We start from the raw sequence: 24413 nt of genomic DNA, 5'->3' as shown, positions 1-24413 counted from the left end.
TATGGGTGCTGGGTTCTAGTCCCGGTTGCTCTTCTTCCAGTCCAGCTCTCTGCTGTGGCCAGGGAGTGCAGTGGAGGATGGCCCAAATGCTTGGGCCCTGCACCCCATGGGAGACCAGAAGAAGCACCTGGTTCCTGGCTTCGGATCGGCGCAGCGCCGGCCGTAGCGGCCATTTGGGAAGTGAACCAACGGAAGGAAGACCTTTCTCTCTGTCTCTCTCTCTCACTGTCTATAACTCTACCTGTCAAATAAAAAAAAATCTCAGGAGGAGTGTGCATTACTCACCATTCAGTCAGCAAAAGAGAAACTACACTAATTATTTTGAACAGAAAATTTTAAGGTATGGACTCAGGTAGTTAAAAAGTCAGAGGGCCGGCACTGTGGTGTAGCAGGTAAAGCTACCATCTGTGGTGCCAGCATCCCATATAATAGGCTCCGGTTAGAGTCCTGCCTGTTCCACTTCTGATCCAGCTCTCTGCTATGGCCTGGGAAAGCAGTAGAGGATGGCCTAAATCCTTAGGTCCCTGCACCCACGTGGGAGACCTGGAAGAATCTCCTGGCCCCTGGCTTCAGATCAGCCCAGCTCCAGCTGTTGCGTTCATTTGCGGAATAAACCAGCGGGTGGAAGACCTCTCTCTCTCTCTTTCTCTCTCTCTGCCTATCTGTAACTCTGCCTTTCAAATAAATAAATATTTTTTTAAAAAGTGTGAAACCTTAGAAAAATAAAATTCAGGAGACTTTTCCAGATATTGTCAGCTGTCACTTGGAAGGCATCTCATCCCCTTCTGTAATCTCTCCTCTACTGCAGAAGCTGGAATCTTGTGAATTTCCCTGTCCAGACTTGTGGCCAGCAGAATCCTGAATATGGTCTAGGTCCCACCAGCTATATGCATTTGCATAATACTTTATTACCAGAATGAAGATTAAAGCCGTTCTTTATCTGGAATCCAGTAGATATAAAACATGGACTTTTGAGCTTGATTTTAGGGTTCTTCTGCAAATCTTGTTACCAAAGACTTTGGCTGATCTGCGAGAGTGGCAGTAATATTTACTGAATTATGGTATTTGACTTCTCCCTTCTTAATCTCTGTGAAAAATTATGTTTCTACTGTCCAAACAGTAAGAAGAAGGGAGAACATAAGGGCATGAATTTTAATAGGGAGTAGGCATTTGTCCTAGTAGTTAAGGTGCCAACATCCCATATCAAAAGGCCTGTGTTCAATGCATGTCTCCATCTCCTGAGTCCAACTTCCTGCTAAGGCAGATCCTGGGAGGCAGAAGGTGATTTCTCAAGTAATTGGGTTCCTGTCACCACATGGGACATTTGAATTGTGTTCCTGGCCTCTGCCTTCCGGTGAGTCAACGCTGGCCATTACAGACACTGGGGAAGTGAACCAACAAATAGCAGCTTTATCTCTATGTCTGTCCCTTTCTATGCCTCTCTCTCTCTAAAATAAAAAAAAGGACTTAGTTAATTTTCTCCCTATTCCTTAGCTGCATTTGGTGACTGCCATAGTATGAAAATGCCACTAAATCTGAGTCATACACTACAATAATAAACACACCATTTGTTTCTTCCTCTTACACGTATTTTTGGTCTGTATGACAATAATGTTATGAAGTGAATGCCGAAGTGAATGCCAAAGAGAGGAGGTGGAATGTGGCAGAGAGTAACAATTGGTGAAAGCCTGCAGGGGTCCAGAAGTTGTCTGTAATTCCCCAATCTTCTCACAATGATCATGTTATATAGGGCTCATCAATCCCATTGAAAGAATGCAAAAAGCATCCTCATGAATGTAAATAACTTTTCCATGATTTTTAACTTAGTTATTGAAATGGTCTGTTTATATCAGTGGAACACAGGGAGGAGACTGTATGAATTGAAGTTAATATTAACCACCAATCCCCAAAATCATAGATGGGAGATGGGAGTGGGGAGGGAAGTTAGGTCTAAGGTGGAGACCAAAAGTCCTAAAAAGGAATAGAAGAATATTTTTGCATATATGAGAAGTCATTACAAACAAAAGCATACCTGTGGTGCTTTCTCTATTTATAGTGAAATATATAGAATTCATTTGTGATAACGTGGAGCAATTACAAAGTCATTATCACCAAACCCAATATATTTAAAGGCATCATAAAATGGAAGAGATAATTACAATATAATTTAGGTGTCATATAACTAATATTATTGAAATAAAAATGAATCTGAGTAGGTAGGAGAGTAATATTTTATTTTATTGACAAAACTTTCAAAGATGAGAAAGAATGGAAAATATCCAAAGTTCTTCAACAACTCTAAAATTAAAGAAAAGCAAATAGACACCTTGAGATGTGCAAGTAAAAGGCCATAAAATAGTATTGTCTGTGTTGTTGTAACAAAATATCTGAGATCAAGGCTCTGGAACTTAGTGTTTGGTGCAGATCTTCTTTTTGCATCCTCACAAGGTGGAAGGGGGAGAGTAGGAGGCAAAAGGGATGGACAATGTGTCCTCACATGTTGGAGGAAGGGAGAAGGGTGAACTCACTCCCTCAAGCCCTTTTTCAACTACAAATTGTTTAATTATTATTTACTTGAAAGGCAGAGTGAGAGCAAAAGCGAGAGAGAGAGATAACGAGAGAGCTTCCATCTGCTGGTTCATTCTCCAAATGCCCACAGCAGGAGCCAGGAACTCCATCCAGGTCTCCCATGTAGATGACACAGGCCCAGGCACATTAGCAGGAAACTGGATCAGATGGAGGTGGGACTCAATCTCAGGCTGGGATATGGTTGTCCCAAGTGGTGACTGAACGCACTGCACCACAATGCTCGCCCTCTTCAAGCTGTTTTATAGAGCAATAACTATTCATCTCCAAAGGGCACCACCTCTTAATACTTTTATGGAATTGAAGTATATCTTTATTGACATGACAAGTGGTTATAAAAAGGAGAATAGAATTAAAAGATAAATTGGGACAGGCATCTGGCCTAGCAGATAGGAGAGAAGATGCCCACACTCCGTATCAGAGTACATTGGTTCAATAACCAGTTCCACCTCCTTAGACCAGATCCCTGCTGATGCAGACCATGGAAGGCAGTGGCAATGAGTCCGATGATGGGGTTCATGCCACACATGTGGGCAACCTGGATTGTGCTTCTCTCTCCCGGCTTTGGACCTAGCCCCGCTCTGGCCTCTGTGGACATTTGAGTAGCTCATCAGTGAATAGGAACTCTCTTTCTCTGTCTGCCCACTCCCGCCCCACCCCAGCTCATCTCTCTGCCTCTCGAAAGAGTTTATATTTTAAGAGTTTTTAAAGTATAAGTTTACTTTAGTGGGAAAAACTTCTGCAATTTATGCATATTTTTCATAATATGTATTTTGAAGACTCTTCACATCTGTGCATATTATGGAATAGCTATGCATGGATTTCAATTTTTTTCGCCAAAATAAACTTATCTTTTAATTCCATTGGTTATGAATTTTTAAAAAGAATCCAAAGGCAAATAGAATAAATAGAACCATGGGACAGGCATTTGTCACAGTGGCTAAGACATCACTTGGGACACACACCCTATACTCAAGCGGTTGGGTTCCAGTCCTGACTCTACTTACAATTCCAGCTTTCTGCTAATGTTCACCCTAGGAAGGAGCAGATGATGGCTCAAGTCATCCTGCCACCCACATGGGAGACCTGGATTGAATTCCAGGCTCCTGGCTTTGTTTAGTTTAGTCTTGGCTGTTGCAGACATTTGATGATTGACTCACAGGTTGGGAGATCTCTGCCTGTTTGCTTTTCAAATAAAATTTAAAAATAAATATTGTAAACAAGTAGAACAAACCAGAATAATCTATAGTATCATAAGAAGGCTCAAACAGGTTCACTGGACCCTGGTTGATTTTGGGAGACCTGGATGAAGCTCTTGGCTCCAGGCTTCAGATTGGCCCAGCTCCGGCAGTTGCGGCCATTTGGGGAGTGAACCAGTGGATGGAAGATCTTTCTCTCTCTCTCTCTTTCTGCTTCTAAAATAAATAAATCTTTAAAAAAGATTAAAAAGATTAATCAACCCTTAAATGTACCATTGATTCAGTTTTGGCAAGATATGCACTCAGATAACCTATACCCATATCAAGATAAAGAACACTTTGAATATCAGGAAAAGTACTTCTATTTCTCTTTGCGGTCAAACTGCCACCTCCCATCCTAGAATCAACCAGTGGTATGATTTCTATCACCAGATGTTAGTTTTAGATATTCTAGAATTTCAGATAAATTGAATCCTGTGGTATTTTTTTATGTCTGGCTATGTTGTCCCCACATAAGGCTTTTGAGATACATCCAGTATATCATCTGCAGTATCAGCAGTTAATTCTTTATCATTTCTGAGTTCACTTTTTTTAAATTCCTTTATACAAGTAAACCATAATCGATTAATCTATTCTTCTGCTGATTGCCATCTAGGCTGTTTTCAGTTTGGCTGTTTTCAATGAAATATGCTAGGGACATTCTATTCTTGTTTTTTTTTTGTTGTTGTTGTTGTTGTTGTTTTTGGTTTTGTTTTGTTTTGTTTTTGACAGGCAGAGTGGACAGTGAGAGAGAGACAGAAAGAAAGGTCTTTCTTTTTCCGTTGGTTCACCCCCCCACCCCCCAATGGCCGCCGTGGCCGGCGCGCTGCGCTGATCCGAAGCCAGGAGCCAGGTGCTTCTCCTAGTCTCCCATGGGATGCAGGGCCCAAGCACTTGGGCCATCCTCCACTGCCCTTCCAGGCCACAGCAGAGAGCTGGACTGGAAGAGGAGCAACCGGGACAGAATCTGGCGCCCCGACGGAGATTAGAACCTGGTGTGCCGGCATTGCAGGAGGAGGATTGGCCTTTTGAGCCGCAGCGATGGCCTCTAGGGACATTCTGTACAAAGCTTTCTGTGGATACATATTTTCATTTCTTGAGTAAATAACTAGTGGTAAATTACTGCATCCAAAGGTAGACTCTTATTTAGATTTTTATTACACCATTGTAATTAATGAAGGGCTCTGAAGAAAGCAAACGTTCATTGTGGTTGGAGAGATAAAGAGAAAGCCATAGCTCAAAATAACATGAATTAAAAAGGGCTGAAGGATGGAGAGTGACTACAAAAGTATATGAAATTCCTTTTAGGGGTGATGAAAATTTTCTAAAATTAGACAGCAATGATGGTTGCACAACTCTGTGGACATCCTAAAAACCAAGTAATGCTTTCCTTAAAAGGGTGAATTTTATAGTATATGAATTATATCTCAATAAAAATATTACACAAAATTTCCTCTTTTTAGAGTGACTAACAGATAAACTTTTGTGGGTCATTCAGTTCATCATTCCGGTCTTATTCTCTTACTCCTTTCCTGGAGTTCATTTCAATTCTCCTCTGCCGTGGCTCATTGTCACCAGGATCCTAAAATGTGGGCAAGGGCAGAATGACAGGTTTTCATTGAGGCCGCTCTAAGCCATCTGAAATAAGTCCAAAGATGTCCGTGTTGCAGTCGTCGGTTAACCTGTTTTGCCACAACTCTGGCCCCTAGGCTAAAAATGTATTCCCTCCTTATTGGACATGCCTGTTTAACTGGATGTGTTCTGTATTTCTTTGGCATCCCTAAATTTCAGATATCCAGCAATTTTCAGAGGGTGACTTTCCAGTAAGCTCAGCTTGAGTGATACTACAGTGACTTTCAGGGAGACGTAGTTACATCCTCTGCAACAAGGTCTATATCTTAGCATTGGCGGATGGATTCTTCTTTTGGGTACCTATCATGTAATATCACGCAATTTACTCACTCAACAAGCATCTTATGGGCCCACCTTGCAGTTCAGGACTTCCTAGTATATATCCTTAAGCTATTGGACCTGTCTCTCCTGACTAGACATTGTCGTCACAAATAACCTCCACAAACTCTTACAAGTAGCCTTAAAGGCACATAAATCACTTTGTGGTATTAAATAAAAAAGAAATTCCTGGGATAATCTCAGTACATGTTTCAAATTCCGTTGGTGATATGACAAGTTGGAATATGTTTGTTTCATGCAGAAATAATAATATTATCATCATTAGAGTCAGAATTCAGGACAAATCACCCTCCTTTATCAGGACATTATCTCTATCATTATTCCAGAATATTATAGAAATATTATAAATGGATTTGAAAAATGATATTTCTGCCCAAAGAGACTGAGAAAATCTGTCTCAAAATTATCTGCAAGTGAAGGCCCCAGGGTAGTGTCACTTGATTTTGTTATAATTATGGAACAAAATTTTTGGAAATCAAGGCTCTTTTTTAGAGATCATAAAAACAAAAACAAAAACAAAAAATGTTTCAGTAAGTCACTTAATTTTCATCAGGCCTTTCAAAATGCTTATGTTTGTTAGTATGCTATATAAATGTTTCCACAATGCTATTTTTAGCATAGTAGCCTCATAAATTATTGTGTTATATAATAAGTTATTTATTTATTTCTTCTTTTAAAGATTTATTTATTTATTTGAAAGGCAGAGCTATAGAGAGGCAGAAGCCGAGAGAGAGAGAGGCGGGGTGGGGGGGATGACAGGAGCCAGGAGTCTCTTCCAGGTCTCTCACGTGGGTGCAGGGACCCAAGGACCTGGGCCATCCTCCACTGCTTTCCCAGGCCACAGCAGAGAGCTGGATCAGAAGTGGTGCAGCTGCGACTCGAACTGGCACCCATATAGGATGCCGGCCCTGCTGGCAGCAGCTTTACTGCTACGCCAGAGCACCGGCTCCTTAAGACTTTATTCTAATATATTGAATCTATTATGAAATTTGTGTTGTGCTTTTGACTGGTTTCTATTAGCAAATTCAGAAAGAAATTAGAATGATTAGCATATTCACTTTAAAAATGCACCGTAAGTGGTCTGTGGAATGAAGACTGAGAGTGCAGCAGGAATGGGGCTCAGTGAAATATGGCAAGAAGAGAGGAAACATGGAGTTTGCCAATGAAGAACAGAGGAGAAATTAATACATCTGATTGTTAACTCAGTGGGAGAATGAGAAGCATTCAATGAGCACTGAGAGTGGGTGATCAAGAGGCTGGCACCGAGGGAGTGATAATACTATAATGTTGTACCTTCTAATAAAAGACGAAACAAAGCAAACAGTCTTACTGAGCTAAATAAAATACCCACCTAAGGAAAACAGTATTAATAGATGAAACATATCCTAAACATATTTTCCAAAAGGACCTAAATTAATAAATTCAATGAAGCACATAACTAAGGGTTCCAAAGCAGCACAGAAATAGCTAAATAAAAAATTGCAAGCTCACTGCACTCTAATATTACTGCTCTAAAGCACTCATATTTATTTTATTCTGCTTGTTTGTAGTTTATATGCTTTCATTTTAATAAACATAATCATAGCGACCTACAATTAGGGAAAACATTAGGATGCTGCTAGCATCCAGTAAGAGTAGTCATTTCTTCTTTCTACTGGTTCAGCCAATAAAGGGCATATAGCCCCTGAGCCACATCTAATGGCTCTAGGTGTGGGAAGATGACCTGGGCCAAGTCAATAAGAGGCTTCCTGGGACAGTCAGCTCTAGAGATTGAGAGAGAATGTTATTTGGTTCTTGCTCGGTATTCTGTCACTACCCTCTGCCCTCTCCAATCCAATTGCATGTGCCTGATTTTTACTCTTCTTTACATGAAATGGGATGCATGATAAGGAGGGCATAGATCAAATGTTGAGAGAGCAAAGGAGTCCAGCCTAACTTAGAGTCTGAATTCCCTTGCAGTGACAGGATAGAAGCACTAGGGCCTGTACATGGAAGGAAACTGCAACAGCGATCCCTGTGTTCATCCAGACCCCTTAATGGGACATATAAGCATTGAAAGTGTAGAAAGAAAAAGATGCACCAGCTTGGTATACAGAGCAATGCAGTTCTTTGCTCTGGCTTATGCTAGAAGAGAAACTCCGAAATGCAGTAACGTCAGACCTACCTTTACTTTGATTAGAGGCTTAAACTAACAGCACTCAGTCAGTCTTAGAGTACTTAAGATAGGGATGCTGTTGCCAGGGAATATGAGACTCTAGGTGTTTGTATAGATTAGCACAAAGCTTCTATCCTAAATTTTTTATCTTAAAAATTAAGACACAACTTCTTTTCTTGCTTGTTTTCTCCTTTCCTTATTTCTACCTGGTAGACATTTAGCTTAGTAGTTGAGATCCCCATGTCCCACATCAGAGTACCTGAGTTTGGCTCCTGGTCCCAGCTCCTGATTCCAGCTCCCTGCCAGTGTAGATCCCTGAGAGGCAGGAGGATTGGCTCAAGGAACTGGATTCCTGTCACCCATATGGGAGATCTGGATTAAGTTTCCAGCTCCTAACTTTGACCTGGCTCGGTCCTGGACATCGCCTGCACTTGGGAGTGAAGCAGAGGGTGGCAGTTCTCTCTCTCTCTCTCTCTCTCTCTCTCTCTCTCTCTCTCTTCTATTCAAATAAACAGTTTGAATTTTTTTTAAAAAAAGGAAGAAAACTCAATACAAAAGAAATCAGGAAGGTTGAGTGACATAACAAAAAATGGTGAAATAAAAACTCCAGGACTATTTCCTACCTCCAAAGTAACTCATGATTTGGTAACAACAGTCAGGTTCAATTTTTATAGAGTTACGGAGTCTAATAAAAAACGTAGCAGCAACCAGCAGAAGATACGGTGAAGAGAGAAGCCGCTGCTTTGTTGTACCAGAACACTGCGATATTTTAAATTGCTTGCATACCATTGCTCACACTTCTCACTGGCAGTAACCTGCTCCCCTGGTGCCGGCTGCTAGTACAGAGGAAGCAGTACTGTCCTTACTGTCAAACAACTGCAGTTGTGGATCTCAACCAGGCCGGTGACTCTTTCAAGGACTAAAACAATCAATTCCTTTAGTTTCACCCACCTCAGAGAATTCCCAACTGCAGAGGTTTCCAAGCCCATTTTTTTTTTACAGGCAGAGTTAGACAGAGAGAGAGAGAGTGAGAGGCAGAGAGAAAGGTCCTCCTTCCTTTGGTTCACCCTTCAAATGGCCGCTACGGCTGGCGCACTGTGCTGATCCAAAGGCAGGAGCCAGGTGCATCTCCTGGTCTCCCATGCAGGTGCGGGGCCCAAGCACTTAGGCCATCCTCCACTGCCTTCCTGGGCCACAGCAGAGAGCTGGACTGGAAGAGGAGCAACCGGGACAGAATCTGGCGCCCCGACTGGGACTAGAACCCCGGGTACTGGTGCCGCAGATGGAGGATTAGCCTAGTGAGCTGTGGCACCGGCCTCCAAGCCCATTTTTGACAAAAACATTTAAAGGTAGATATACTGATTGTAATTGGAGAGTTTTTTAAGGAAATATTTTTAAAATTTTATTTTTATGGATGTGAAAGGGAGAACTCCATCTGGGTCTCCCATATGGGTGTCAGGGGCCCACATACGTGGGCCATCTTCAACTGCCTTGCCAGGCTTGTAAGCAGGGAGCTGGATGGGAAGTAGAGCAGCGGGGACTTGATCCAGCAGTTTCGTGGGATGCTGGCATCGCAGGTGCTGGCTTAATTCGTTGTGCCACCCTGTAATTTGAGACTTCGTAACCCAGTTCATACAGTGGATAGAACAGTTTTGGGCAACAATCCTGAAACACACAAATTGAAAATGCTAGAATCTCAACTGTTGATATACTGGAAAACAAATTCTTAAAGTCTAAAATCCGAAAAGTTCAGATTCCTATATAAATCTAGAAAAAATTAAAAGGTATTTATCCACATTTCAAAAAAATTTGAGAAACAAAAACATGACTGAACACTTTATAGGTTATTTTACATGATAAAATACTAATTATATCCATATTTTGCACACAGAGCATTCAGTGATAGTAATGACAGTTGCATGAATTTAAGAGTTTTGAGCAAACTGTATTCATAAAGAAATAGGTCAAAAAGCAAAATACATAAATACACATCCTTATAATTGGTAATTGTGAGCAACCAGCTTTATAGCTGCAGTCATATGAACTATATTTTAAAGATTTATTTATTTATTTGAAAGGTGGAGTTACAGACACACACACACACACACACACACAGATAGAGAAAGAGGTCTTTCATCTGCTGGTTCACTCCCCAGATGGCCACAACGGCTGGGGCTGAACCAATCGGAAGCCAAGAGCCAGGAGCTTCCTCCAGGTCTCCTATATGGGTGCAGGGGCCCAAGGACTTGGGCCATCTTCCACTGCTTTCCCAGGCCATAGCGGAGAGCTGGATCAGAAGTGGAGCAGCCGGGAATCCAGCGGGTGCCCATATGGGATGCTGGCACTGCAGGCAGTGGCTTTATCCGCTACACCACAGCGCCAGCCCCCATCTTATGAACTATTTTGATAGATAGCTTAAGTCTTTTGACACAATTTATTGAAACCTGCAGTGGGTCTCCACAGCATATGTAGTCAAAGAGCTGAGAACTTTAAACCTTTTGTCTTTACAAGTGTAGATATACAAACAAGGGCATCTCTTCACCTCTGAAGAAGTTTCAACATTTTTGTGTGCACACACAATGTTTACACACAGTAAGATTTGTGAGAAGACAAATTTGCAAAAAATCACAAAAATGAATTAGAACTCTTAAAACCTTTTTGTTTCTTTTTCTGATTTTGGAATTAAAGTGATGCTGGCCTCATAGAAGGAGTTTGGGAAGATTCCTTCCATTTCAGTTGTTTTGAACAGCTTGAGAATAATTGAGTTAGTTCTTTAAATCTCTGGTAGAATTCGGCAGTGAAGCTGTCCGGTCCTGGGCTTTTCTATGTTGGGAGGGTCTTTATTATTGATTCAATCTCCATTTTGGTTACTGGTCTGTTTAGGTTTTCTATGACTCAATTTTGGTAGATTGTATGTATCCATGAATCTATTCATTTCTTCTAGATTTCCCAATTTCTTGGCATATAGCTCTTTGTAATACTTCCTGATGATTCTTTTTATATCTTTAGTACCCGTTGTTGCATTTCCTTCTTCATAATTTATTTTATTAATTTTGGTTGTCTCACTCTTTCTTGGTTAATTAGATCAATGGTGTATCAATTTTGTTTATTTTTTCAAAAAAAAAAAAACCTAGCTCATTACATTGTCTTTTTTTCTGGTTTTAATTTTGATTATTTCTTCTCTAATTTTAATTATTTCTTTCCTGCTATTAATTTGGGGTTTTGCTTGATATTTTTCCAGATCCTTGAGATGTGTTGATAGCTCATTTATTTGATACCTTTCCAATTTCTTGATGTAGGCACCAATTGCTATGAACTTCCCTCTTAACATTGTTTTTTTGTGTATCCCATAAGATTTGATATGTTGTGTTGTCATCTTCACTCATTCCCAGGAATTTATTTATTTCCCTTTTGATTTCTTCTATGACCACATTCATTCATGAGAGTGTTGTTTAACCTCCGTGTGTTTGCATATTTTCAAGAGATTCTTAAGTTGTTAATTTCCAGCTTCATTCCATTGTGGTCAGAAAAGATATTTGGTATGATTTTGATTTTCTTCGATTTGCTAAGACTTGATTTATGGCCTAGCATATGATCTATACAAGAGAAAGCTCCAGGCACTGATGAAAAGAATGTATATTCTGCAACTCTGGGGTGAAATGTTGCGTAGATATGAGTTAGATCCACTTGGTCCATAGTGTATATTAGCTCTGTTGTTTCTTTGCTGATTTTCTGTCTACTGGTGTCAAAATGGCCCCTCTCCCTGCCAGTTGCCAGGCGCCCTTTTCTTTCCTTGAAGTTGGTGGGTATCTTGTCCCCCACTAGGGCTCCAGGAAGGACTCAAAGACAGAAGACAGTGTGGTCCGCAAGGCTCCCCTTCAGGCAGTATCACCAGTGGCATGGGCTGCCGCAATCTGCTCAAACCTTGATCTCCAAAGTTGGCATCTCTGCTAGGTACCAGCTGCAGGGGTCATGTGTGGTGGCTGTGCTGGTTGCTGCGTGTCCACACCTTCCTCACTGTTCTATGGCATCCTTCTTCCTTCGGTAGAATTTCCATTGCAAACTTCTCTCCAACTCTCCCCTGAAAATGCACTTCCTCTGCTTTTCTTCTGCTGTTTTCTCCTGTTCAAAACCGAGAAAACAATGTCATTTATAACAACATGAAAAACAATAAAATACTTAGGAATCAATTCAATCAAGCAGACACATGTTTTGAACACCCAAAAGAATATTGGTGAGATAAATGAGACAGAGACTGTTCAACCTGAGCTCAGCGTGCAGGTGGTGGCACTCAAACACTGAGAAGGCCAAGTGCAGTAAAGCAAAGCCAGAGCTGCATGGGTCCACAGGAGCTGGGCCAGATCTGCATGGGCCAAGATGCCTTATAACCTGAGCGAAGAGAAGGGGTCCCCTATGCTTGCCAAAGATGCAGCCAAGCCCAGCAGCTTGGACAAGGATGGTGGAGGCGTGAATGCCAAAGAGGCCCAGCCACAATCACAAGGCACCACCTCAAATCACAGCCACTGTCATCCAACAAGCGTGTCAGCAACAGCACACCACACTGTACGCAGCTCAGCAAGATCAAGTACTCAGGGATCCCTAGATTGTTAAGAAGAGGCAATGGCAAAGCTCTTCCCACTTCAACCTCAGCAAGACCTGGGAGCTGCAGAAGCTCCCTGCCCAGCAAGGAGCTGGCAGAGCTATTTACACGGAAGCTCCGCCAATGCTATGTCCTTTTGGGCTTTGTGTCAGAGTCACTCAGTGACCTCAAATTCAAGGTGGCGAAGGGGCAAGTCTGAACGAGATAGCCGTGACGTGTCGCCGAGGCCATTTACCCTGAGGCTGTCACTATGGTTTCAGTGAACCTCTTCCAGACACTGCTATCTTCATCCGATCTCACAGGGCCAAGTTTGACGCAGAGGAAGAGCAGCGTGCCCTGAAAGCTGCCTAGCTACATGTCCAGCTCATGTTTGAGTTTCTCTTTGTATTGTTTATTTGTTTTTAAAATATTTATTTTATTTGAAAGTCAGAGTTAGAGAAGGAGAGACCCACACAGAGAGATTTTTCCATCTTTTGCTTCACTCCCCAAATGGCTGGGCCAGGCCTAAGCCAGGTACCTGGAACTCTATCTAGTCTCCCACGTGGGTGACAGGGGCTCAAGTATTTGGTCCATCTTCTTTTGCTTTCCCAGGTACATTTGCAGTGTGCTGGATTGGAAATGGAGCAACCAGGACTCAAGTTATAGCCAAGGCTTAATCTGTTAGGCCAAAACTCAGGATCCAAAGAGTTTTTCTTACGTTTCCACAAGTCTGATTTCTAGCCAAACATCTACATCTACATCTATTCGACATTGAGAATGGCATCTATGGCAAGTTTTGGGGGCTCTGGGCTTGCATCCGTCGGTAGATCAACCACATCACAGGTTCATCTATGAGATGGAGTGTCACAATGGAATTGGTGAGCTCCTGAAGATCCTGGGTGGCGTCACCAATTGTGGGGGACGCTGAATCCGGAGAGGCCTAGAGGAACTTCCTGAGCCTGCCTCGAATTTGAAAACCTGACTTTAAGTTTCAAATCCCTGGTAGCAAACACCCCAGCCCCAGGACGCTTCTGCCTAAGGATCATTAAGGTGGTATAACAGGAGTGGCTAGGACCCTTTTGCATCACAACACCCCACCCCTTGCCCGCATCCGCTCATCCGCTCTGTACCTCAGCTATATATACACCTCCCTTTTACAATAAAGTGAGACCCTGCTTCGACTGGGCTCCACACTGCGCCTGGTTGTCCCCCGGGTTTGGGGAAGGCTGAGTGGTGGATGGCACACTTTTCCCTCCTCGGTCAAGGCAAGCTGCGGGCAGCCTGCCTAATTCTCCGGCGGTGGCGAGGAACAGTCACTGCAACCAATGGCTTTTCCCTGCCCCTTAGGAAAGAGCACAAGATGTTCCTCATCCATGTCTTGCTTCCCTTTCACAAGGTCAAGTTGCTGAGTGTCTACCACCCACAGCTGGCATACTTCTGGATAAGGAGAGCAGAGTGATTGAGCTGCGATTGTGAGAATTCTCAAATTTTGGCCCAAAACTACAAGCCCCAAAGAAGTGATGTTCCTGAATGAGCTAGAGGGGATTCTGGACATCATTGAACCTTCAGAATTCAGCAAAGTGTGGAGCCCCTTTTTCCACCAGCTCGCCAAGTGTGTCTCCAGTCCCTACTTCCAGGTGGCAGAGTGCACGCTCTATTGCTGGAACAGTGAATGCATCAGGAGCCTGATAATTGACGATGCTGCCCACGTCCTCCCCATCATGTTCCCTGCACACTAAAGGTATTCCAAGAGCCACTGGAACAAAACAATCCATGGACCGATTCATAATGCCCTGAAGCTGTTCACAGAAATGAATCAGAAGCTGATTTATGACTGCACATGATACAAGGCAAAAAAGCAGAAGGGCTGATTCCAAACGAAAGAAAGAGAAGAGGGAGCAGAAGATGGAGGAGCTGGTCTGGCTTAATCCCCAGTAGCCCATGTTCCAAACTCCTCTGCCACTGGCCCCTGTACTCCATGAAGACAGAGACCCAATGTTTCTGAAGAAAACAATGGAGACCGTGGCTGCACAAATGCTAAAGGCCATCAAGAAAGCCGGGAGGCTCGCTGACCCCTCACCTTCCCACCAGAGAGTAACAGCCCACTCGGCCCTGGAACACTGCCCCAGCCCTCCATCCTCTGCTCCCCACTGGCTGACTTGGGGCAAGGTATCACCTCTCTAGCTTTCCTAGAGAAGGAAGCAGACTCTTGAAGTACGGACAACTAGAGTGTTCCTTCTTCTCCCCAGAATGTGTTCATGCCTCCCTGTGCCTAGTACACACAGGTTGAGCACTGATGCTCAGACAACCTGGGGATGCCTGTCCCCCTCCTGCTCCTAACCCCACAGCTACATGAGGCTGCTCTGAGGAGTGTACAGGAAGATGTATGCTCCTCTCCCCTTCCCTCCATTCTCATCGCAACTCCAGCTGTCTCCTCTTCTCTCTCCCTTACAGAGGCTCACAGCGAGTAGCAAGAGATGATTCTCAACAAACATATGTCCACCTCCATTGGCCTCTGGAGTAGCTGGAGAGGAGCCAGTCCCAAGCCCCCAGCCCCAGCAGTGTGCAGGCTGATGAGGTGGTATTATTATTTTCTCTTACTCCCTGCCTGACCAAGACAAGGTAGGTCAAAAGCAGAAGTGATGAATTTCGGGCCCAGATGGACCAAAATGGGAGGATGAACAAACACCCCACCCTCTGCCCTTTTGATGAGCAGCAGCCTGGGGATCACAAACATGGAAGGGATCACCCTGGGACTGACTGCTTTCCGGTGTGGTTGGTTCCCAAAGCTACAAAGAAAGAAGCAGGGAGCAGTAACCCGAGAATCCCCTGGCATCTATTTATTTCCTTGTTCGTGCTGATGCTGGGCAGGCTCTCTGTCCCTTTTAGGCACCTTGCAGAGGCAAGGGGCCAAGGAGAGCTGGACCGAGGTTCCAGGGGCATAAGCAGTGTAAGTTCTGGCTGTGTACATAGGGGTCTTTATTCTCCACAGTGTAATACATGCCAAGGTTGAGTGGACTTGGGCTGATGTCTCCATATGTACAGAACTGAATAAAGTGGGTATCTGAGAAGTCAAAAAAAATAAATAAATAAAATAAATGAAAGAAAAACTAAATAAATTGAAAGGTATCAAGTATTCATGGATTGAAAGATATAATATTAAAATGGCAATCCTACCAATGTCATATACAGATTTGAGGCAAAGCCTACAGAAATCACAACTATCTTTTTTTTTTTTTTTTTTTTTTTTTTTTTTTTTTTTTTTTTGCAGAAACAGAAAAGATCCTAAAAGTCACAGGAAATTTCATGGGATCTGAAAGTTCAAAATAATCTGAAAAAAATAAACTTGGAAGACTCCATTTCCTGGCATTAAAACTTTCTACAATAATCAAGAGAGTATAATAATAACATAAGCATAGACATGGCGATCAATGGAACAGAATTGAGAGTGTAGAAGTAAATCCCTGTGTCTATGGAAAGTTCATTTTATACAAAGTTGACACAACAGATGCTAAAGGACATCTTTATGTGACATAAAGAAAAGGGTGCGACAGAGAGAGAAAAAACATACACACACACACACACACACACACATATATATATACATATATATGTTAAGGGGCTAATATCCAGAATATATCAAGAATAAATCTAATTCAATAGCAATAACCAAACAACCCAATTAGAAAATTAGTGAATAACTTGAAAAGACATTATTCCCAAGAATATGTATGTGTGTACAAGTGGCCAAGAGGCACATGAAAAGATGTTCAACATTTTTATAGTCATCATGGATATGTGCAATGCACGAATTTATGTAAATGAGACACCCCACCTCAACTCTGTTTGGATTGTCCTGCTGGATGCCAACTAAAGTGAGAATGAAAGGCTAAAAGTAGCTGTAGAAAGTCTATAGCAAAATAACTTTGCACATACCCTACCTATAGAACCTACATTTTGTGGATTTTATTCTCAGTTTTTCAAACTTTGCTTTAATCCATACTAAAAAAATAGATTTTTCAATAGACCCAGGTAACACAAGGAACTACACAAATACACAAAAATAGCTAAACAAAATATTGGGTCAAGAACTCTGAATACTGAGATTCATCTTCTAATTTGCCCTATTTTATTCTGACATTTTGTTGTCTCCTGCTGTGTCCCTCTCTCTCTCTTCCCCCCAGTACCCTGTTCATGATTAACAAGTGCTTCACGGTCTGCAGTGTGGGAAAGCACACTGTGACTACGGCAGGGATCAATCAGAGCGTGACGCGCTTCACTGTCTGCAGGCTCAGCTGATGAAACACTTGACCTTTCCAAACCACAGCCACAGCAATTTCTCAGAATTGGGACGGAACACAACTGAACCTGTAAACTTTCTGGAGGTCTTTTCATCCCCTCAAGAATTGAAACGCTATCTTTGGGGGCCGGGGCTGTGACACAGCGGGTTAGAGCCCCGGCCTGCAGTGCCAGCATCCCACATGGGTACTGGTTCGAGTTCTGGATGCTCCACTTCCAATCAGCTCTCTGCTATGGCCTAGGAAAGCAGTAGAAGATGGCCCAAGTGCTCGGGCCCCTGCACCGACGTGGGAGACCCAGAAGAAGCTCCTGGTTCCTGGCTTTGGATTAGCGCAGCTCCAGTCGTTGTGGCCATTTCAAGAGTGAACCAGAGGGTGGAAATCCTCTCTCTCTGTTTCTACCTCTCTTTGTAACTCTGTCATTTAAATAAATAAAATAAATCTTTAAAAAAGAACAGAAAACTTTTTGTTTGCTTGCATTTGTGTTTACGATGGAGACTTAAGAATTTGCATGTAGAACTGTCTGTGGAAGTGGTCCTTGTCTCTGGGAGCAAATGAAGAGGTTAATTGTGAGAACAGAAATGAAAAAGTTCTTGTTAGAAGAAGAGGAAAGAATGAAGCGAAGAATGGCATGTGAACCTCAGTTCCATTACCAAGGTCCCTGTTAGTTCCTGCAGCTTCTCCAAAGGGACAACTCTGTTCCTTCTTCTCCCTCTGCCCAGTTTTTTTCCTTTTTTGTAATTTATCTTTTTTTTAACATTATTCAAGGATTTTGTACATTTTTTATTTTCATGAAATAATTGTACATATTTTGGGTACAGTGCAATATTTAAAACATTTATACATGGGGCTATCACTGTGACGTAGCAGGTAAGGCTGCCGCCTACAGTGCTGGCAGCCCATATGGGTGCTGGTTCGTGTCCCGGCTGCTCCACTTCCAATTCAGCTCTCTGCTATGGCCTGGGAAAGCAGTAGAAGATGGCCTAAGTCCTTGGGCCCCTAAACGCGCATGGGAGACCCAGAAGCTCCTGGCTCCTGGCTTCAGATCGGTACAGCTCTGGCCATTGCAGCCAATTGGGGGTGAACCAGTGGATGGAAGACCTTTCTCTCTCTCTGCCTCTCCTTCTCTTTCTGTGTAATTCTGACTTCAAAATAAATAAACAAATCTTTTTTAAAAAAACATTTATACAGTATGTACTTATCAAATCACAGAAGTTAGTATTTCCATCTCTTTATCTCTTTTTAATATTCGGAGCTTTTGAGCTTATCTAGAACATTTAGTTCTTTTTTTTTTTTTTGACAGGCAGAGTGGACAGTGAGAGAGAGAGACAGAGAGAAAGGTCTTCCTTTTCCCTTGGTTCACCCATAAAATACATAATAGGTTATTGTGAACTCTAGTCACCCCAGTATGCTGTGGAACACAAGTACATCTCCCTTCTATCTCTTTCAGTATCTGTTACAGAGGTATATTAGTAAACCTCTCTCTATTCCCATTAATCACACCTTTCCCAAACTCTAGTAATCACTATTGTATATTGAAGCTTTTTTTTTTGACAGGCAGAGTTAGACAGTGAGATAGAGACAGAGAGAAAGGTCTTCCTTCTGTTGGTTCACCCCACAAATGGCCGCTGCGGCTGGCACACTGCGCTGATCTGAAGCCAGGAGCCAGGTGCTTCTTCCTGGTCTCCCATGCAGGTGCAGGGCCCAAGGACCTGGGCCATCCTCCACTGCACTCCCTGGCCACAGCAGAGAGCTGGCCTGGAAGAGGAGCAACCGGGACAGAATCCGGCGTCCCGACCGGGACTAGAACCCGGTGTGCCGGCGCTGCAAGGCGGAGGATTAGCCTAGTGAGCTGTGGCGCCAACCATTTATATTGAATCTTAACTATCAATGCCAGGACTTGGGTTGTTACTGGCTTCTCATTTTTCCCTCTGCAGTTTTTCCCTTAGATAATTCTAGTTCTGGAGAGTAAAACATGAGATAATTATGGAATTACCTAATTGCAATCATGTTGTCACTCACTTTAGACTGGTAGTAGTTTGGAGACATGTATATATGAAGAGATTTGTAAAGCCATCTTTACCATGCTATCATTTACCTTCCTTTAAACTTCCTTATTATTTTCAAAAATTATTTATTTTCAAATTTATTTGAAAAGCAAGGAGACTGTATACAGAGAAACAGAGAGCGTCAAAGAGAGAGAGAATGAGAGAGGCAGAGAGCTCATACCTGTTGGGCCATTCTCCAAGTGCCTGCAACAGTGGAGACTGGGCTAGGTTAAAGCGAAGAGTCAAGAACTCAATCCAGGATTGTGGATTCCAAGATGGCAGAACAGGGGGGGAACTTATTGCTCTGGTCTAGGGCAAGATAGTTAACATAAAAGTGGACAGAGTGTAATCTCAGGGAAGAGTTAGGGAGCAAACTGCAGAGGAAACTCCCCATAAATTAGAGGGACATTGTAGATCTACATGGAAGGTGTGGATGCACACAGCTCAGGACCCCAGCAGCCAAGAGCCTCAGCACCAGCTTTGGAGAGTGAGGCAAGACCAGAATGCAGTAGTCCAAGCCACTGGCAATAAAGCTGCAGGAAGAACCTGGAGTGAGCCTGGCTTGCAGCACAGTGAGGGACAGTGTAGTTGCTAACCTAGAGGAAAAATAATGTACATTGACCAGAAACTGGAATTAGAAGCAGAGCCAGGACTCAGTCCCAGGCACTTTCATGTGAAATGTCGGCATCCCAAGCAGCATCTAAACCACTGCACCCAATATCCACCTCTCCTTAATATTTTAAAGGTTATAACTCCAACGCTTTTGCAGAGTATAAATGTGATAGTGCATATGCTTGCTGTAAATATTTCAACTTACATACAGAATGTAAAATGTAAATAGTGTCACAGCCACAGGACATTGGATTTAGGAAAATTCTAATTTTACAAGGAGATGGCTGGAAAATCTGGCTAATATTTGCTCAGCAAAGAGGCATTACGTTTACTATTCTTTCCAGGAATCGAATCTGCTTTCTAACTTGGAATGAGACACCATCTCTATCTTTGAAGGCTGTTTCTCTGAAAACATCATTAAAAAGATAGTTTGAGGGAAAAATATCAGACACAAAACAGAAGAAATGCCGTGCAGAATTGCCTTCAGAGAGTAAGTGCAGGGAGCCTGACTCACTAGCTGCTCCACAGAACCAGTGAACTATCCTCACATTGCCTTCCTCGGGATCTCTTTTCTGTGAGACAATATTACCTTGTATATTTACACCACTGTTAATTTGTCCTTTCTGTCTCACCTATCTGAATCTGTTCCTAACAAAAGCATGTGTTTTATTTTAATGTAAACTGTATACACATATAAAACAAACCAACAGAGTTATATTTGATGAAGAATGTAGTAGTTGCCATTGGATGGGCATAGATTTTTTTTAACACAGACACTCCAATTCATCAGGCTACTCACCCAGAACCTAAAGTGGGCCATGATGTTGGTAGAAGACAAATGAATGAAGTAAGTGAGTAGTTAGTTCTACTGGGCCCAAACTTCAATCTGAAACCTGTTTGCTCAGTGCAGGTGTCCACTGGAAGCTGCACTATGCACAGATGGATACCTTTAGGAAGACCAGAAACATTTAATTCTTTGATTCAGGACTTGTCTGTTTAGGTGGCGACACTGATGAGCCTGTCTCCATCAGGGGCTGTGTTTGGATTTGTACAGAGAGATGCATACATTGGCTTTACTTGAGATGAATACATTGGGTTTACTTGAGAAACAGTTTTGCTTTTCCTGGGCATTCACATATTTCCCTGTGCCCTTTCTGCCTGAGTTATTTTCAAATAAATTAGAGACATCATGGTATTAAGCATTCATCTCTAGAAAAAAAAAATAAGGACACGGCTTCCACACAGTCAACATGACATTGTTACACTCAACAAAATGAATTAACTATTCCATAACAAAGTAGTCAATATTCAAATTATCCCAACTGACCTCAATTTAAACTAATACTAATTAGGGACCACATTAATCCATTGGGTTACTATAAACCTTGGGTTCATTTAAATAGAAATCAATATTTTTCCATTACGTTGACTTTTTAAGCAACAAGAGTACTGTGCATGGGGTCATGGTGAGGACTCACTTTGCATCATGCCATTACTGCTCACCGAATTAGGGTGACAACATTCTGATCCTGCCATTGTGCACTTAGGTTCTCCCTTTTGAGACAAAAAATATTGATTTGCTGCTACTTTGACATGAAGGTATTTGTCCAGTTCCCCATCAATCATTCATCTAAAGTCTAACAGTAATCATTAATCCTTGCCTGATCAGGCACTACCAAAAAAAGATTTTATTATGTCAACCTATCTACATGTTTAGCTGATGTTCTATAAAGTAGAGCTTTCATCAGAGGGAACTGTTTGGTTACCCTGTATTCAGTTTGCACTTGTAAAGATACAAATGTGTTTGTGTTTTCCCCTTTAAGTTATCAGTTTCAAATGCGTGTCTGGGTTAAGCCTGGCTGTTGTTGGGCATTTGTGGGGGTGAACCAGCAGATAGAAGATCTCTCTCTCTTTCTCTCTCTGCCTTTCAAATACATAAAACTAAAATAAATTTTGAAATAATTTACCAATTTTCCAAATGTAGTTTCTTAAATAATCACTTAAAATAATGATAAATAAGTTTCCCTTTCATTTATCTTTCTTATGTGTAGTTTTAGACTTATATATTTTCATAAATTCAATTCAATAACTATAATAATTATTTTTAAAAATTTATTGTCATTTTTATTTGAGAGAGAGAGAGAGACCTGTTTCATCCACTGGTTCACTCTAAACGCCCCCAATAGCCATATCGGAGCCATTTCGAAGCCAGGAGCCTGGAACTCCATCCAGGTCTCCGATTTGGGTGGCAGTGGCCCAAGCACTTGAGTCGTTACCTGATACCTCCTAGTGTGTGCATCAACAAGAAACCGGAACCGAAGCAGAGGCTGACCCAGGCACTCTGATATGGAATATGGACATCTCAAGTGATAGCTTAAACTGCTGTGCCAACACCCACCTCCAATATTTATTTTTGATGTTCAAATCCTCACAACTATGGCCCTTTAAAATTGTATCCTGGGGGCAGGCACTGTGGCACAGTAGGCTAAGCCTCTGCCTGCAACACCGGCATCCCTTATGGGCACTGGTTCATGTTCCGGCTGCTCCTTTTCCGATCCAGTTCTCTGCTAGTAGCCTGGGGGAAAAGATGGCCCAAGTGCTTGGGCCCTTGCACCCACATGGGAGACCCAGAAAACACTCCTGGCTCCTGGTTTCGGATTGGTCCAGCTCTGGCCATTGTGGCCATTTAGGTAGTGAATCAGCAGATGGAAGGCATTTCTTTCGGTCTCTTCCTCTGTCTGTAACTCTGCCTCTCAAAAAAGTAAGAAAATCTTTTAAGAAAGCAAAATAATCGTATCCTGTTTACTTTATCACGACTCCGTTAGTTTTTAAAGCATCCTTATTTTTTTGGCATAACAAGATTCTCCAAGCCCACCTTGTGGCTTCCCTACTTTCTGCAACTTATTTGAAGCTAATAAATTTGGACAATTATGTTGGTAAAACATACGTAATATATTAATGCCTCTTAATCACGTTGTAGCTTTAGGGTGCTTCTCACTAAGCAGTTGAGTAGTTATTCTGTAGAATCTGTGGGGAGTATTTTTCTCTGCTACTTTATTCTGGCTAAGTATCCTTGGACAAGTCATTTAACATCTTGTGTCTTTCCACGTTGTTATAAATCTTATTTATTCTTTTATTTTCATTTGAGAGAGAGAGAGAGACTGATCGTCCATGCACTGGTTCACTCCCCAAATGCCTGCAACAGCAAGGACTGGACTATATTGAAGCCAGCAGCCTGGAACTCAATTCAAATTTCCCATGTGGGGTGCAGGGAGCCAAATACTTGTGCCATTACCTGCTGCCTTCCCAGGGTGTGCATTAACAGGAAGTTGGATCGGCTGCAGAGTGGCCCAGACTCAAACCAGGCACTCATATATGAGATGCAGGCATCCCAAGTGGCACCTTAATTGTTGTGCCAAATGCCCGCCCCTCTTTCCTCATCGTTAAAGACCTACCTCGTCTGATTGATGTGAGGATACATCGGAAAGTACTAAGCATGAGTGCCTGGCCTAAAGTAAGCACTTAAAAATTGCTAGCTATTGTTTGTTAAAATGCACAAGGATGAATATTAACTATGTAAAAATTACCAACAGCCTAAATTTCGTCACCCAGGGTTAGACACTTTTGACATTTTTCTGTGTATGCTTGCAAAAGTGTTCTTTGTATTATGGTGAAGATTATTCAAGTCCATAAATTTACTAAAATCAAGATTTATCCTTATGTGTGTGACTTTCATTGTGTGTAAGTTAGATTATACTAAAGTTGGTTAAAAAAAAAGTGGTGATGCTGGGGCAGGTGTTTGGCCTAGCAGTTAGGATGGCCCTTGGAATGCCCACATCCCATATTGGAGTGCCTGGGTTCGAATCCCAGCTCTGCTACCAATTCCAGCTTCCTATTTATACAGACACTGGGAGGCAGCAGTAACAGTTCAAGTACTTGGGCTCCTGCCACCTAAATAAGAAACCTGGATGGAACTACCAGCTTCGGCCAGGCTCAGCTCTGGCCATTCTGAGCCATCTGGGGAATGAATCAGTGGATGGGAGATTTCTGTCTGTCTCTGTCTCCTTCTGTCCCTCTGCCTTTTTCAAAATATGATTATGGCCTGGTCTTCTGTTGTACCACAGTAATGACTAACCTTTTCCACACAACAGCCTGGAGGTACATGCTTTATATGAATTTATATCAAAGCACAGCTGCATCCCAGGCCTGCTGACTCAGCATCTTGTGTTCTCTCAACCAATTCCCTTTCCCCAATCTGCCCCACATGCCACCCTATATTGCACTCGTATGCACAGCCTGGTTCATGCCTCATCAGTTCCACTTCTTCCTACTGTGGCAGTGGCTGGAGAGTGGGTCCAAGACAGAGTCTGGGGCCTGCCCTCAGTGACCGGATGTTACCATATTTACGATTTTCACTCCTCTCCAGACTTCCTCATGAGATTCCATTTTGGGGAGACTAAGTGGCACTAGCTCCCTGGCTGTGAGCCCACATTTATCAGGGGCTACATCGGTGCACGCCCTTTGCACCAACAACTCTCCTTTTACAAGTTTGTCCCTAGGAGATAGTGAGAGAAGTGGAGGGGCTCTGATTAGGAGAACTGCCTTTCTGAGAATTCCTACCTTTCACTTTCGGGCTGGAGATTAGGAAGGAGGACCAAACAGGACAGAGAAACATGTGGTTGTCATCACACACACACACTCACATACCAACCAGGCTCAGTCATCACAATACAAGATTTCTCCCAAGACAGTCACTGGCTCAGAGGATACTCAGTTCACCAGCGCAAACAGCCACTGGAACTCTGCCCTGAAGTATGCCCTCTGGCAATGTACACAGCCTGAAAAGACGCACCCACACAGTGTCGATAATAGGGCATGACACTCTGGATAACCTGAGGTTGTGAGGATCAATTACGCAACATCCAG

At 42.5% G+C, this 24413-nt stretch overlaps 1 long non-coding RNA gene and 1 pseudogene across 1 annotated transcript in view; both read left to right on the top strand.

Moving 5' to 3' along the window:
• The window catches only part of LOC138847732 (uncharacterized), a 42688-nt gene extending 25432 nt beyond the window's left edge, over nucleotides 1–17256 (top strand). Inside the window, exons 2-3 of the long non-coding RNA XR_011385681.1 lie at nucleotides 14984–15151; nucleotides 15801–17256. This is a non-coding gene — a long non-coding RNA (uncharacterized lncRNA). The remainder of the gene's footprint in view (nucleotides 1–14983; nucleotides 15152–15800) is intronic.
• On the top strand, nucleotides 12328–14713 carry LOC100341820 (serine/threonine-protein phosphatase 2A 56 kDa regulatory subunit delta isoform pseudogene; annotated as a pseudogene).
• Nucleotides 17257–24413: the final 7157 nt, after the last annotated feature.

The sequence above is a fragment of the Oryctolagus cuniculus genome, chromosome X (genome assembly GCF_964237555.1).
Source record: "Oryctolagus cuniculus chromosome X, mOryCun1.1, whole genome shotgun sequence".
In the NCBI taxonomy this organism is placed as follows: Eukaryota; Metazoa; Chordata; class Mammalia; order Lagomorpha; family Leporidae; genus Oryctolagus; species Oryctolagus cuniculus.
The sequence above is the reverse complement of the archived record's forward strand: the minus strand, read 5'-3'. Positions and strand labels throughout refer to the sequence as shown.